Here is a 13,817-nt window from a genome sequence, read left to right on the forward strand (position 1 = left end):
AGACAGAAGGAGATGTTTATCTGAACTCAGCAGGAAAACATTCAGGCACTGGGTTTGAAGTGCACGTGCACGGAGGTGCTTGGAGCAAACAAAGGTCCCAAGCCCGCTTGTTTACACCTCAAAATTACAGTTGCTCCTTTCTGGCAGGTGCTGGGACTGATTCCTCCACTTTTTCTGAAGGTGCTTCACAACCCTAAAATAGGAAGTGTACAATAGCCCATATAAAGGCTTCCCAGCCTTTCCAGCTGTATGTATATGATTATTGTTGCTGTGACTTTCAAGGCTGGATGGTCAACTAACTCTCTTGGATGCCTTTGAAAATTGTTCCATGTTTCCACTTCAATTAATCTCAAAGTAGTTTCCAAAGAAGAGGAAAGTATTAGCCATATATACCAAAACAGCTAAAATTCCTCACTTTGCAAATGGTTTCATAGGCAAACAAGGGCTGCCTGGAGACAAGCCCGATTCTCACCTTCCTGTAATGTGTTATTTCTTCCTGGGCCAGGAAGGTTTCTGACTAAGAGAGCAGCATTAACGTTTTTCAGTAACTCGAACATGGGGAGAAAGATGCAGAAAGGAAAAGATGACAGTGGGATTTAAAACTACATTAGGGGACACAAGAAGCTTGGCCATCTTGCAGAATTAATTCCGTTAACTGGGTGCCAAAACAGTGCTTTTAGTATCTAAAGGGCAATATTATTAACAGAATGGGTCTTTCTTAAGAATCCCAATAAGGCATCTTATGTTTAGAAGGCTTAGGAAAACTACACTGCTGAGTGGCCCCTGAGGTCCTGTGAAGTCCTTGTAGCAGCAAAGTCTAAGTGCCTATAGCTACCTCTTCATAAAAGCACAATTGCTGACAAAAGGAAATTGCATCATCCAGCCTTACTTCTTCTTTAACAAAAAAAAAGGGAAGCCTCACTGTGGTAATGTTAGTTGCAGCAGGATTAATTCTAGGAAGTTTGAAAACGTTTCTTTAAAAATAGGTCACTGATTCTGTTTGCTAATTTGACCTCATAATTCTGACTCAGACGTGACCAGGGTGAGGACCTGGCTCTGTACAGCCCTCCAGAGCACCAAAAAAATGTAGTGGGCTTATAAAGAGAACAAAGTAAATAAATGCTACCAGGAACCCCTGGCTGCTCTAGTGTTGTAAATTTTGTCCCTTTCCTGATAAAGCCTAATGCTCTTTCCACTCTCCTCCACTCCAGTGAGGTTCCTTTGTGTTTGGGATGTTCAGGCTTTTAAGAGTACTGCCAGTTTAGTTTTGGCATGTGAAAAGTGGTTATTGTTGGTAAATGTTGAAAATACCTATTAAATTTCCCATGATTAAATAAGCCACATTCACGAATGGCTATTACATAAATATGTGCTGAACTTACTGGCCACTGTTGAGGGCCAAATTACATATGCCACAGTAGGAAATGCAAGATGTTTTTCATGATCACTTAACCCATGAGTCAAAAACATTTAGGATCAATAAATGAGCCTCAGTGTGTTTTGCAGAGCAGCAAGTAAATTATGGGTCCATTCATATGGATCAAGGGAATATGATTCATTGATATTTATGATGATTACAGATAAAAAATATTTCCTTAGGTCCTCTAGTCAGTTGTTCTTCCCCCCCAGTCTTTTCCATATTGCAACAGAGTTCTCACAGCTCATCCTGTAGTTTTGGAAATCCTGCTCCCTTTTATGCTTAAAAGAAGGTGGAAGAGTTACAACCTTCCTGGCTGAAAACCTACACTTGGCTCGAATCTCTCAGGCTCTGCTGAACCATTTCCTGTGGCTGCAGCAGAGGGAGATAAAATTCCACACTGGTGGGAATAAACCTAGTTCAGGTCAAAGATTGCCAGGCAGTTGTGAGCATGGTTTAGTGTTTGATAGGAATGGTTGGACTCGGTGATCCAGTGGGTCTCTTCCAACCTCGTTATTCTATGATTCTACCATTCTAACCCAAAGCATCTTTTGCTGCTGATATTTTTGCTTGGATCTATGGTTGGTTTAGGGTTGGTGGGCGTTTTTTGGGAGGTGGGAGGAGGGTTGTGACGGCTCGCTGCAGGCAATGCTCCATGCAGAAAGCCAAATTTGCCTGTCAAAAACCCCAATACAAGTCGAAAGCGTGACGGGGGCTGATCGGCATTTGCATACACCGCAATGCCACATCCTACAAATCCCTACAAACTCCGCAGGCAAGCGGGGAGTTTTCCGACAGCTCCTGCAGGCGCGCTCCCCCGGCTGCCACACGCACGGCTGGCGAAGGGGCTTGGAATTAGCGGGTTTGGGATGCGCAGCTCCAGCCCTTCTGCCGGGAAGCAGCTTCAGCGCGCAGTTTCGTTGCAGGAGCCGGCGAGGGGCGGCTCGCAGAGCCAGGAGACGGCTGAGACGCGGCTCGCGTGAGCTGGAAAAGCATCCCGGCACCAATCGCCCGCCCCCCGCGGCCGGGAGGGCCACCCCAGCCAAGCCCTCCTTCTTTTTCCTCCGCCCGCCCCACTTCTCCTCCTCCTCCTCCCGCCGCCGCACACCCCGAGGAAGGGCTTGTTTTCCTGCCCGGATGATGAATTTCTCCGCAAGGTCATTCCTGCCCGCGGCGGCCGGGCGCCGCCGAGCAGGTAAGGGGCGGGTGAGCATCCCCGCGGGGTCTGTCGGTGCGGGAGGGGAGCGGGGGCCCTGCGAGGACAGGTGCCCGGGGATGCTGGCCGCGGGGATGCAGGCGGAGCCGTGCCAGGTGCGGGGATGCCGTTCCCGGTGCGGGGATGCGGTGCCGAGCCGAGCTGTGCCGGTGTCCGCGGCAGGAGATGCCCCGCAGAGTGGTCCCCTCGAGGGCAACCGGGCTGAGTGAGCTCCGAGGGGGCCTCGCTGATCCTCTCTGCTCATTTCTGAGCTCTCTGGAAGCGGGTTTGGTTCCTGCGTGTCCGCCAGCACACAGAACTTTAAATATATATATATATATACACGCACACACACACCCTTATTATTATTATACATATAAATGTATACTCTATATATATGTATTATATATGTATAATAATAATGTGGGGGGCACATTATCATTATTATAATATATATATGTGTGTGTAATATATAGAATCAGAAAATGGTTTGGGTTGGAAGGCACGTTAATGCCCATCCAGTTCCAACCTCCCTGCCATGGGCAGGGACACCTCCCACCTGACCAGGCTGCTCAGGGCCCCATCCAACCTGGCCTTGAACACCTCCATCCACAACTTCCTTGGGTAACCTGTTCCACTGCCTCACCACCCTCATCGTGAAGAATATATATATATATGTATGTGTATATATATATGTGTGCGTGTGTGTATGTATGTATATTTATATATGAATATAAATGCATATATATTTATATATATCTATAAATACATATGTATATAAATATAGATATAGATATGTATATATTTATGTATGTATATAAATACATGTGTATGTATAATAATGATGATAAGGTGCCTCCAACACCCCGCTGCATTGAGCAGGGGGGATGCGTGTTGCAGGGGCCACAGCAGTGGTGCTGCCCGCTGTGTTGCAGCAGAAGTTGCTGAGGTGGCCACCACCGTGGGGTGCAGCCCCTGCCCCCTGCTTTCTGCCTCCCCAGCGTGGGGTTCAGGGTGAAAGGGTATCGCCCAGGCTCCCAGATGCTCCCTGGGTCAAAGCTATCAGACACAAGCATGTGGCTGTAGCGGTGTCCACGAAACCCAGGGCTCCCAGAACTGTACTCTTTGGGGTGCTGGGTTGAGAGGGAAAGGGTGGTCCACTCAGATTGAGAGCTGGGGCATTGGGGTCAAGTGACAGCATGCCTTGACAGCTCGCCTGGCGATGCTCGCCCATTCGCTAGAGGTGCGTTGAGCGGCTTAGCTTGGAGTGTTAGGGTTGGCACAAATCCCTAAGCATCCTTTTCTTCCTTCTGCTGAAGTCAGTGACAAACCTGTGGGTGATCTTGCCAGCTGCCAGTCTGTGATTTGTGTTGTCTATGGATCAGCCTACTTTTTGTGCCCTGTACAGGCCTTGGCTTCATTAATGCTTTTTTCCTTCATCCTTCTTTTCCTCTCAGGAGAAGGTAAGAATGCTGCTGGTGGATTTATTAGAGTCATAAGGAATTATTATGATCCCATAGTCTAACCTCTTCCATCCTATAAAGCATAGACTATTCCCCAGCGAGTCCGAGGTCTGGCCCACCAGCCTCTTCAAACAGTCTTGATTTAATGACTTGCAGCGATGGGGTATTTACTGCATTCCTGGATAATTGGCTTTAATTGTTAATCTCATTGTTAAGCACTGGCATCTCTTTTCCACTTTGAACCTTCCTGACTTCATCTTCTATCCACTGGATCCTGTAATGTCTTTGTCTGTCAGATTGAATAACTATCTAGTTTCAGATCGTCTCTCTCTGATCAAGTGTTTAAGGGCAGTAATTAAGTAGCCACTTAACGTTGTCTCTGATGAGATAAATAGGCTGAGCTCCTTTGGTCTCTCACTGGAATGTAGATGTTTCTAAGGAGGAACAGTTCAGTTGCTTTTCTCTGAGCCCCCACTGTTGTCCTTGCTGGCCACCAGCACTGCACAGTTGATTCCAGGGAAGCTTGCGTTAATGTCACGTGTGGAGATAATACCCTCATGCTCAGTATTCCCCTGTCTATTCACCCAAGGGGAAGATCTTTCCTTTCCCACGATTTCATGGTGGGAACTTCTGTTCATTGTGTGCAGTGATCCCTGCGTTTCTTTGCGAGCCAGGGTTTTCTCAGATGACCTGTCCTGTAAGGGGCATTTAAATTAAATCTTCCTACATGCGTAACTGTGGATCTGCCTGTATTAAACAGATTGCTCTCCCCTCCCTCCTCCTATCGCATCACTTCCAAGGAGACTGCATCTCAGGAATGACAATAGAGCTCTGGAGTTTCTCTTTCCAGAAGTCAGCTGAGTTTTTTCCTGGGACTTTTGTGCTAAAACAGTCTTTCTTCTTGGTAACAATTGCTCCAGATGACCTTAAAGTTATTTAAAGTTTACTGGGGGAGAAGTTATACTGAGCAAGATACAAACTGAAAGTGCCCATTACAGTGAAGTGGTTTCATAACAGCTTTCATTCAGCTGTGCCTCTAAGTGTTGGTAAGAGAGAAAGAGATTTGCTTTTCTGTCTTACAGAACTGTAAATCCTGTTGACGGGAGCATGGAATCAAAATGCAGAGATCAATGTGATCAGCAAGTGTTCACTTTATTGAGCTTTGCTGTTTCTTTATAAACCCTTTTCGGTTACATAACTGGGTGCCCACGAGGGTATCTACAGTGTATTATTGGTTAAAGGTAACTGTCCATAAAGCTATTACTAACATATTATTGGCTAAACTACTGCACATGCTAAGAAACCAAGTGACACTAAAATTAACTATGTTGATAGTTCTCTTTAATTGTTTTTCTTTCAGCTGGTACTTGTTCCCACTGAACTAGCTGCTGCATTCCTCCCAGCTGGCCCCTGTTTATCTTTCAGCTCTCTGTTTCAAGGCCTTGTTAGAGTTGTTCAGTATTAAACAATCTCACAGCATCCAGGCCTTGTTCTCTGTAGAATGTTCCCACAAAATCCCACTGCTGGATAGGACATCTAGGCTGATGCATATATTGTCATTATGTTGCAAATCTTTAACTTGAATTTTGCAGAGTTTACCTACACCGAAGTCTACTTAAGCCTGGATTTATAGCTGTCTTCAGAAAGCACAGCGTCTGAGAGTATGGACCAGAGGTGAGTGTTTTTAACAGGATGTTGTCAAGTTTTCCAGTGGCATGTAGTAACTCAAAGGGGACTGAAAGGATGAGATCGAGTAGTCTGAAGGAACCTGCTGTGGGAGATCATACAAAATATTATAACAAAGTTCTTTGAAGTAGGCTTTTTCTGGTGGTGGTGGGTTTTTTCTTTGGTTGGCTTTTTTGGATTTGGTGTGGGGGTTTTGGGGAGGTTTGGTGGAGTGGTGCTAACCACCTCAACTTAAACTGTTTAAGACCTTAACGTGCTCTAATGGAGGGTGATGTAAGAAAGATCCAAAAAGGTCTGTATGTGCAGACCATCCCATGATGTGAGATGACAATCCTTGTGAGTAAGGTTTGTTTGCATGAATGAAGATGGCAGGTTTCAGCCTTTAGAATGACCTAGTTGTCTGAAAAGTATAAAGTGTGACAGATGAATGAGGTACCCTTAGAAGATCTGAAAATCATTATTGAGCTTACATATCACATCTGATCGAATAGGGTAACACTATGAGCTCTAGAATTGTGGTGAATTTTCTACAGGATGGTGTCATCATCTTAGGAATTGTTTATCAATTGCTTATATAATTCTATAACCCTCCAACATTAGATTTCAAAATTTTATTGCATGGGAAGTATCTTTCCTCTGATCCATTCAAACTCAGCTTCTGTCCTCCAGACTAATCAGGCTAGTTTCTCTGAGTTTTTCCAACATATGCTTTCCATTCTCAAGGTTGCATCTTCAAGTTATTTTGCAATCAGAGGAACATGAATACATTTCTATAGGGCAACTGGCCCCAAAACTTGTACACACTTGAGTAATGATGAATATCCTGGGTCACCCTAACATTAAGAACAGTGGCTGTTAATTAATCCTACAAGGCCAGGACAGATAGAAGACAGTCTTTTTGAGTCTCAAGCTTAATGTCAGCTGAAGTCTGTCCAGCAAGTACTGGGTTAGAGTTAGATGGATTTCATTAGCAAAATAGGTTGGGAGTAATAAAATTTGTCAAATTTGGGTCCTACAACTGTTAGTGCCACCTTTATTTTTAACAACATAAATCCCCTTCATCAGATGCAGTTGCCGCTAAGGAGAACATGATTATATGAAGAACAACATCTTGCCTCCAGTTTGTTTGTGCAATTATCACTGTTGTAGGAGTGAAAACAAGCTGCACGTAGTCTTACAGCTACAGTCAGAGTGTAATTTTGTAATTTGTATGACTGTGCTTCTAGCAGCACATAATTCTTAACTTATAACCTCACAGTAAAGGCAGAGGTGGGATATAGGCTAAATCTGTTGCCTTTGTGGATTTAAGAGCAATCTTGGATTAAGAGCTGATATTATCTAATGGCATGTAATGACTTCATAGCTGATAAAACTTTCATACCTGCCCTACACAGTAAGGAACTGGTCCTATTTGGGCAAAAGTCTTTAAAATTAGCTGTGTTGTTACTGGGAGTACTTTGATACTTACTATGGTGGTACTTTTATATTATGGAAGATTTGAAATGTAACAGAAGTCAAAAAGTTGTAAAAAAAGTCAAAAGTTATTTCTGTATTAACCTTGGATACAACTGGATGCCCTAACTATAAGTGTCAATACTGTGTGACAAAATGTCTAAACGGATGCTATATTTGTTCTTATGCATTGGATCCTTTAGGTAAACATCACCTTTTTAAGAGCCAGAATAAAACAATGATTGATAATATTTACTGGGAGAAAGCAAGTTCTGGATATGTTGTGAATGAAATTAAACTACCTTCCAATAGGAAAAGCCTTTGAGAGCCTATCTGAGTACAGTTTATTCTTGCAAATAGTAAAAAAAAGAAAAGGGCTACACCTATCTGTTCTATTACATACACGGACTTTGAACTCAGTAACAGTTCTATAGAAACAAAGACTTGTACTGATTAAATTTTTAATCACAGATGATCAGTTACTTATTAAAGTTGAGTGATTTGCTTCTTGGAGTCCATGGCTAATAGTTTGCATTTGTGAGTTGGCAGCAAACCCAATAGGGCAGAGGTGTCAGCATGCTGCTGAGTAAATAAGGAAAAGACACAATGCCAACACTTGTGGTGTGTGTTGGAGAAAGGCAAAGGGAAAGGTAGAGTCCGAACTAGTAGCGACTAGGAGCCGGCTTAATAATGCCCCAATTTGTCCTTTGTGAGCATTGGACGCGTGTGCTTGGGGAAAATAATTAAGTGGAAGGAAGAAATGCCAACAGTCACAAATATGGCAATGAACAGCTGTAAAAGTTTATATCTGGGTGCTGCAGGCACGTCCTTAGAGAACAGATTGAATTCTTCTTTTGGCTCCACCATTTCTAACTCTGTGATACTGTGTTACAAAACTTGGTGGCAGGTAAGGAAGCTGGTACTACAGCCGCTATCAACGAGACATTGAGGGAGATCCTGTTATTTTTTTGAATGATCCAGAAACAAGAGGCTATTTCTGTTTTATCTGTGGTTGTCACTGTTAGCAATACCCATTACTTTTACTGTTCATTTTAGTGTATTTATTATACATTAATAAAATGTGGTAGTCACAGTTGAGTTGGCTTGCTTTCTTGCCTGCTTTCTCCCCTCTTAAAGTAATTCTCTTAGAAGGACAAGAATGGGTTAAGCAAGGGGGACAAAAACTGACACCCCAGTACTTTGTTAAACTATTACTATCTGTATTATTAGCGTCTTTATATATTTGCCGTTATTATCTCTATCTAACAGATACCTAGAGGTTGTATCACTTAGCAAATTATGACAATTCATTTTCTGAGCTAAGTTGTATCACTGTCTAGCTTTGGAGATGAAAATACTCGACTTATAGGGTGAAGAAGTTTTGGGTTTTTTAGAGTAGTATTGTAAGAAGAGTGTATTCTGACCTGAGAGTTTTCTCATTTCCCCCTCAGGCTGCCCTCACAGTCTGTACTGAGGCAAAGAACTCAGGTATGATAAAATAGATACAAAGCACATGGCTAGGAGGAAGTCTTGGTTTGGTGAACTTCTGATCCAGGAAGCAGCAGAGCTACTAATTTTAAAATCATTTATACTGTCTGTGGATTTATTATCGTTACGTAGTAATACTGTACACACTGTCATTTGTGTGCATATGTATTAATGCACAAATTGGGGGAGGAGCGTGTAAGAGCACTGTTTCCTGAAGCGCTGGTTGTCTGGCAAGAGATAACAAAGCTACCTGAGTAGTTCAGGTAGCTACAACTATGTATTTGTTCAGCTGAAGCATGATTAGGACTGAAGTAACTAGTGCAGGAAAGGTGGCTTGAAAAGAGCCTGCAATCAGAAGAAATGTATTCTTAATGTCTGGAAAAAATAATATACCAGTCATAGGCAGAAGATAGTAACCAGTTATTCGGCTTTGGAGAGGCAGGTCTTATTTGCCCCTTTATTCTGACCTTTCTTCCTGCTAAATGCACCAAGTGTTTGTGAAAATCTTGAACAGTAATTGTTTGCTTGAATTCTCTGTGACACTTGTATCTTGAGTTTCTGCTGTAGCTCAATGATGGTAATTAATATTGTCAGCTCTTCATAGTCATTGTACAATTATCACCAGTTGGTGTTTTGTCCCAAAGAACAGGATGGCTTTCTATATGCATATCTGGGTGGTTTTTTTTCTTTTGGAGGAAGTTGTACAAATATTGGTTACTGTGATTTGGATCCCAGATTGCATTCTAGTGATAAAAATCTTTCTTAGGGAAATTAATGTGCAAACAAACAAAAAGCTCAGGTTTTATGAGGGAAGTGAAAAAAAGAGGCAAAATGAAAGAAGATGTTGTGCAATTATTTTTACTGCTCTTTATGCAAAAAGAGAACAAATTAAAGTAAAGGACACAAATACTATGCTACATTATGACTAATCTTAAAAGGGTACTATGAAAAGCAATGGCTTTTCTCAAATGATGACAGCAAAGTCAGTGAAGATTTAATTCAGAAAATTTCCAGTGGCTACAGGACCCCTTTTTACAGGCAAGATTAGACCTGCTGCTCCACAATAAAAAAACACTAGAAATCTGAGGAAAATCAGTCAAGGTCTGGAAACAATGGGAATTCCAACACAGGATAATGAAGGATGTGATCGTGCCTTGAATTTGTATAAACAAGAGTCAATTCATTAACATTTGTGTGCAAAACAAATAAAAATAGTAATGTGGTTGGGTTTAATTTTCAGATCAGTGGATTTCTTTTCTTTCCTGGGTGGAACAGAAAAGGAAAAGAGCAGTGAAATAGTTACTACTCTGATTTTACATGGTTTTGGGAAGAGATGACTATTGCTGTTGGTCTGGAGCATGTTTTTTCTGATACCAAGGAAATGTGGGTGTCTGTCAGCTCAGGGGTGAACAGAGTCCCTTAACCTAAACCACGCTGACTAAAAGTGATTTTCTACTCTTGGGCAGTAATTTTGCCGTAGTAAAGAAACTGTAAAACATGTTGAAGTCTAAGGACTGGTGGGTTCCCTCAGGTGTGTTGCCAGTGGGAACTTAGTCCAAAATGTAGAGTGGCTGCTGAGTGCTCATGGAGCTGTCCTTCTCCAGGACCCTGACCATGGTGTTCCCAAAAGCAGCGTCAAACAGCAGAGCAAATCTGGAAAGTTGGTGTAATGGGCTAGATAGGAAATATTCTAGCAAAGAATACCTGTGGACAGGTCACTGTTGCATTTTAAGTCCCCGTTTTCTTAGACTACTGGAGCTAGAATTCAGAGCAGTTTTTAGGGCGCCCATTGGGCACTGAGGAATGAAATAGATATCACCAGGTCCCAACTTCATAAAGCAGAGAGGTGTAAAAGTCCTATAAAAACTCAGCTTTAGAAATGAGTCATTAGGAAAATGATTAAATCTAATAAGCATGCTGGAGTGTGTAGGGAGGAGTAAAATTTATGTGATAAAATATTTGTCAGAAAGATGATACTTTGAGAAGAGCTGTATGGAAACAAGATGACAATCATTCCACCCTGAAAGGCTGGTATTTCACAAGTGCTGCAAGTTTCATAACACTTCAGTATGCCACAGCATCTCCATATTTATTAAAAGAAAATGATAATCCTCCCCTTGAGATTAATAATAAGGGAGTATCTGTTAAAAGCCAGTAAATGGGTTATGAAGGTCTATGTAAGTTTATCAAAACACAGATTCCTGCTTAAGCTAAGCAGTAGCCTTCCAGAATCTCCTGTTCCAGCACTCTGAAATGTGATGTACAGGTTTACATCCAGTCTGTAGGGACAGATATCCCAATTACAAATGCAGCTCTGTTAATAGTTGACAATTCTTAGCTGCAGCACCAAAGGCATTTTCACAGAAAGAGTAAGTGAAATTTCTAAGGGCCACCCCAGGTATGTGGTAGAGCAGAATGAAGTTACCTGGCTTTCAGGCTCCTGCCAGCTGCCCTGTCCTTCAAATAAGCCTATTCATGCCATAAGCATTAGCGCTCCTAGTTTCAAGAGTGTTTTCATCTACCTCAGCCAAGGGCAGAATAGACTTGGAAGACCCATACCCAGTATCTGGTGACTTCAGGTCAGGACTGAGCCCATAGGGTTCATGGAGCTAAATTCAGCTTGTAGTTTTCCCCATGTGCAAATGATGCTAGAAATGCATGAGGATTGCCCTGCAAACCATGATAAGGAATAATAGCTGTTCCTTTCCTGAGAAGTTGAGCAAGCTCCATCAGGAGATGCAGAGGCAAGCTTTAACAGATGGGTATTACAGAAGGATCAAGTGCATTAATTTAGCTGTTTGTGCTTTTGGCACTTTGTAATTAATCCAGCCTTAATTGATTGTTTAAGTCTCAATTAGCTTGATGCCTAAGAAATGGAAGCGACAAGCATATAGGAGGCATAGAAACTAACAGGGAGATGGTCTTCCCTTTGGTGAGGAGAGAGATCTTTACCTCCTGGTGAGTTCAGTGTACCCCTCGATGTAAAGGGAACAATTAAAACCTTAGGTCATGAGGCCACTTTACACCATCCACAGTTCAATAAAAGCATATAACCAGTAATGTGTCTTAAGACCTGTGGGCCTTCCCTCAGAAATACTCTTGTACTAAAGGGTCGGTTTGAGAGTTGCTTCTAGCTGGACCATACTTGGCCATTATCATAGAAACATGTGCAGCATTTATCCAGTTCAAAAGATGCTCTTAATATGAAGAACCTTCGGGGAATATTGCTTGGAAAATATATTTTCATAATAAAATGACCTATTTTAGAAATGGTTTTCCATGGTAGAGGAGGCAGGAAGGTGGCAGGAGGCTTGTCAAAGAGGTGGACAATAAGCACCTTCACACTTGCAAGCCAACGAGAAAATGAGTGGACTGAATGTATTAATACAAGTTAGCACACAGGGTTTTTTCAGATAGTTTTCTGCATGCAGGGTATTTTTATGTGTCTGTTATATCCAAATGAACATGGCTGCAAGAATGCAAGCAGACATTCTTGCCGGCAGCCAACCCAAACACACAGATGACAGAGAGAGAGCCCACACAGTATCTGTTTGAGCTGCTCCTCAAAAACCCTTAGGAGAAAAAAACATAAAGTAAAAAGGGAGACAAAAGTAATGATAAGGGGTTTTTTTTAAGTATCTACCAAGAAAGCAAGCTTCATTTACATTTCATATCGAATACTATGATCCCAACTAGCGAGCTGTGGAAGAAGTGCTATTTGCTGTTACTCATCAGTTCCATGTGCACAGAATCTCCAAGACAACCCACGTGTTGCTTCTCCAGTAGCAGAGCCTGTGTTCTAGTGACTAATGAATCCCACCTACTCAGCCCTCAGTTTGTGTCATCTTTTGCCTGTTGAAATCTTTCTTCTTTTGTAAGGTGATTTGTAATCTAACTTCAGCAATCAAATTAGTTTTTAACTACAACATGAATTCAACTAGTTGGCAATCAGAGCCACACCCATTATTGTAAAATCACATCAGAGTCAGTAGCTAACACCATGCTCAGAAAAAAAAAAACCAACCCAAAAAGTTAATTATATGGGTGCAGTTCACCCCTGTAGTTAAAAGCTGTAATTCCTTTGATGCAAACCCCATTAAATGGAGCTGCTGGAGGTATCCAACCAGTGATATTAAATTGGTATGAAATTATTCCAAACACTGTAGTTGCCATCCTGACATACGGCCAAACAATATCATCCTTCCAGTCATCCAAACTTAGGCAGCTGATTCAGAATGACTGTAGAGCAAATGAGGTAGAGATGAATGGACAGACTGTTTAGCCATGGTTCTTCAGCCAGCCAGTAGAATGCTCCTTGAAATTCTTTTCCCCCACATTCTTTTGAGATGGCCCTGAAATACTCCTAGCCTGTATAGAACAATTTTGCCACCCTAAGTACTGGATAATGATGATGCTGAACTCCCAAGAGTTAAAAGTTAGATTGTTCTGTCAGTGGCTTCTGCAAATCTGGAACCCATCTCCAATGGTCTTTGCATTAATGCAGTGTGCTATGCAGAAGGTTTCAAGCCCAAAGTTTTCTATGCAGTAGCTTGTTGCAATTGCTTTCTATTAGTGAATTTAGCAAAGATCAGAGTGGTAGAAAATTTGCAGAGAAAAAGACACTGAATAGATCTTGTCTGGTTGCAGACAGGAGTTTTCTGACTACTTCTATGCAGTCTTCCTGATGTTTCTTTAATCCTTTTTCTGAATGGTTAATGATTCAACTTCTTCTCATGTCTTGTATGGAAACAAGAGTGTAAAATTACCTGTTTTCTAGCAAACCACACATGTGCTCTCACTAAGATTTTGCACAGTGGAGTTAAAGACATTTAAATGTGTCTGTTAGCTTAGGTTTGGAAGCATTTTGAAGGAATGCACATGTAAAATATATTACCCCTTGAATTAATGCAGTATTCTTCCATCTCCCATTCCACTTCTTGAATGCTGACTTATTGTGTTGCATGTGGAGTTTTGTCATGGGTTCCTGAGCTGAACTCCATGAAGAGGATTTTAAATCTCCTGTAATCACCATCTCAGATTGAAATTCTTCGCTGCTGACAGTTGAAATGGTTAATCAGTCATGTACGCTTAATGACTAATTCTGCCTTTCTTGAGA

At 41.9% G+C, this 13,817-nt stretch overlaps 1 protein-coding gene across 3 annotated transcripts in view; it reads left to right on the forward strand.

Moving 5' to 3' along the window:
- Positions 1-2,412: 2,412 nt before the first annotated feature.
- Positions 2,413-13,817, forward strand: part of GPRIN3 (GPRIN family member 3) — a 36,135-nt gene continuing 24,730 nt past the window's right edge. The window contains exons 1-2 of one of the 3 annotated variants that reach the window (XM_069855659.1): positions 2,413-2,612; positions 5,668-5,749. The gene's annotated coding sequence lies outside the window, so the exon portion shown is untranslated. Of the gene's footprint in view, positions 2,613-5,533; positions 5,750-13,817 lie in introns of those variants that run through there. The other 2 variants (XM_069855661.1, XM_069855660.1) reach the window with 2 other exon arrangements.

Source organism: Phaenicophaeus curvirostris, chromosome 4, assembly GCF_032191515.1.
Source record: "Phaenicophaeus curvirostris isolate KB17595 chromosome 4, BPBGC_Pcur_1.0, whole genome shotgun sequence".
In the NCBI taxonomy this organism is placed as follows: Eukaryota; Metazoa; Chordata; class Aves; order Cuculiformes; family Cuculidae; genus Phaenicophaeus; species Phaenicophaeus curvirostris.